This window comes from Lygodium microphyllum, chromosome 13, assembly GCF_053477565.2.
Source record: "Lygodium microphyllum isolate KBCC chromosome 13, Lygodium_microphyllum_v1.1.10, whole genome shotgun sequence".
Lineage (NCBI taxonomy): Eukaryota > Viridiplantae > Streptophyta > Polypodiopsida > Schizaeales > Lygodiaceae > Lygodium > Lygodium microphyllum.
The window spans coordinates 138317799-138321185 of NC_141147.1; positions in this window are offsets into that span (position 1 = coordinate 138317799).

The following is a 3387-nucleotide window of genomic DNA, read 5'->3' on the forward strand; positions in this document are numbered from 1 at the left end:
TCACTTTGAACCACTGCACATCGAATAGTATCATGGAGAAGCTACGGTAATCCACAGTAATAATACTTTGCAAGTTCCCAAAATACTCCATCTTATCCACAACCGTGTTCCGATCCGTTGCTCGTCGCCGGCTCTCTTGCTCAAACCTTGCCATGACACCACAGTCCATTGTGGAGCGCATTTTGTCAATACGCTCCACGCGAAAATGCCGTCCGCGCGACCACGCTGCACTATATATTTTGTACTATACATTGAAACACTCAAATTAGATGTAGCAAGCAAATTTAGATATGACACATTCTAAACCCCTCATTACCTTTGGACTACATCCCCTCGAGAACTCCCACTCCTCCATTGAGACCTCTGTCCCTTCGCTGGATGCTGCGGTCAAGGCTCCATGCAACCATCGTGTTGACATAAACCGCGGCATCTCCTCCATGCCTTCGGGATATCGAATCGGTCGGTGACGCGTACTGCGTCAGAATTCAGCTTGCGCTTCCTCTCGATCTTGCCTTGAAATCTGGTACTTGGCGAGCCACGTCTCCATGGAGGCATGGTGCAACATACAAAAGCGATTCACCTTCTCTTCCATTGAGGCATCCATTCTTTTTTCTACCCCATTTCCAACCACCACATCTCCAGTCAGCCTATCATCGTCCTTCAGCGTCCATAGCATTTCATTGTTTGGTTCCACCGTTGGTAGCCATTGTGAGATATACATTAACGCCTCTGACACCAACCAACCTTCCGCCATGCTACCTTCTGGACGAGCTCATTGTCGCACAAAGCCTTTCAGGGTTTTCATGAAGCGCTCCAGGAAGAACATCCATCGCGTATGGATAGGTCCAACAATCTCCACTTCGTCCACAAGATGCACAAGAAGGTGAACTTGTATTGTGAGCATGGTAGTGGGCAGGTATTTCTCAAAGAGACAGACCGTCTGAACTGCTCCCCGCCTTGCGGATTCAATAGAGGACGTCTTAATCTCTTTCTGTGAGATCCATTGCACCAAAGTCGACAACTTGTAAATGGCCCCGCAAATTTCTGGAGTAAGGCATCCTGCGATCGTGATCGGTAGGACAAACTGCCACAAATGAGAAAGCATTATGAATAATGGCCACTTTTCAAATTGCAAAATGCCCACGCTAATTACAATCCATTCTGTTCACAAACTTGACATATCTTATGCCAATCATGGGATTTTAGCCCCGACAATTGGTCATCTTTAGAAAATGCGGACCTGAGAGAACGCATCATACCCGTCGGAGTGCGGATAGACTTGATTACTTGCTTCACAATGCGCTCTTCTTTGGTAGACAAAACCCAGGGAGCGCGAGGAAGCTGCACTCCCCCTTCAGCACTCGACTGCGGCCAAAGCGCCTCCATCTTACCTACCTCCTTCAAATCCATTCGTGACCCTATAGTGTCTCTCTTTTCTGTGATGTGGTCCCATAGCAAGCTGCCCACATTCTTGAAAATATACATGGGATCCAACAAGTGGTTGACCTGTAAGTGGGTCCAATATGGCAACTCGTAGAAAACTGAGAACTGTCGCATTCCATTTGGATGTGATTCCGGGTTTACCATTTTCAGCTCATACCAGCTTGCAGCGTTCATACGTGCTGGAGGTCGTCCAAGAAAACCTTCCCTGAGTTCATGATCCTCCGGCAAGAAAGCGGCGTGCCCTTGATATACCATCTTCTTCATGGTTCGTGACCTTCCGGAGTCTAACTCTGGCCCACACAATGGACATGCATGATAACCTAAGGTAACCAGACCTGTAAGGCAAACCACGACCTAGTGAATACTTGATTGAATGAAATAAAATATAGATATTACCAGCGAGAATGGAGGTCTTCTCACCTGAGCACTCTCCCAATCCCGGAAAGTCGTGCATCGTCCACATGAGAATGGCTCGAATGTTGGCTGACCTCGACCATCGTGCCTGCTCATATCTTGCACAGTGACCCCCTCCTCCCACAAAATCTTAAGCTCATCGACTAATGGACGAAGATACACGTCCATATGAGCGCAGACCGAATGGGTTCACACCATCCATGGCGAGACCGAGCCGAAGATTTCTTGGCTCTCGCGCAAAGCCTAGGAAGGTAGAGTCAATGTGGCTCCATGCGCGCGAATCTGCTGATATTCGTTGAACTCCATCCGTGGACCTATTCTGCACAAGCCACATTGTCAAGCTTGCCATGTCAGACATGCGAAACATGTGGTTTATGCGGGGGATGAGCGGAAAGTGTCTGAGAACTTTTTGAGGGATGGTTTGCCCTTGCAAGTCCTGTCGATACCTATGAGCACCACACTTTGGACATGTCTCCATAGTCTCGTATTCATCTCGAAACAATATGCAGTCGTTGATACATGCATGGATGTTATTGTAGTCCATGCCAAGCTTCTGTAAAACATGTCGTGCATCATCACGAGACTCAGGCATGGTATTTGCAGGTGGTAATATATGATATTTCAATAACTTGAAAAAAATCATAAAACACCTTGAAAAAGCACAAATGTTTGTAATAATACTGTAAAAAAATAAATCAATGAAGCCTACGTGCAAGGTACCTGAATAACTCAGTCACACTCGTATCGCTCCAACCGTATTTTGCTTGCACACTTAAGAGTGCAAGCAATGCCTTCAACAAAGATACTCGGTACCCATCATATAATGGTATGGATGCTTCCTCTCTAAGTGGGTCAGATGTCTCAACATCCATGGGAATCAATGCATCGATCATTGTCTCCATCTCAGGCTCCAAGATTGTAGGTAGGTCGGGAAGGTTGTCTGTCTCCTCTGGCATTGACGGTATAGATGGGCCTTGCGAGTAGTGGATTGGCTCCTGCAATCCATCCATCGCATGTCCACGAACCTCTTCTAATTATCCGCAAAGGGTGCACTCCCCCTTGGGTCGAGACATCACCCCCCTGGATAGAAAATTTGCCAACAAGACCCAATCTTATTGTGTATGGTTTTCAATTAGCTTGCGAGTACAATGCATGATTAATATTAACTTCAAATTACGGTTTGCTGAAAATCCGCAATCGCCTGATCAATGATCTCAGATTGAAACTCGCCAAATCGTCGTACGTGTTCTATAGACAATCGGCGTTTTCGTCTAATTGCCAACTTGCATTGAGAGCAAGAACATGGGACACACTGATTAAGATGCGTCTCACGGTCTTGAATAATAAGACCTTCTTCGTTTTCCATCTTATCTACATTACAGCAAACGAGGCTTAAATGGATAGCTTTATGGAGATGTACGTCAAGTTGCAAGTTGACCATAAATCTTGCATTGTACATAGTAGTTGAGAGATTTTCCGATGTTATTTCTCGGCCTTGTATCATGCTCAAGGATTTGTTTGTCCCGATAG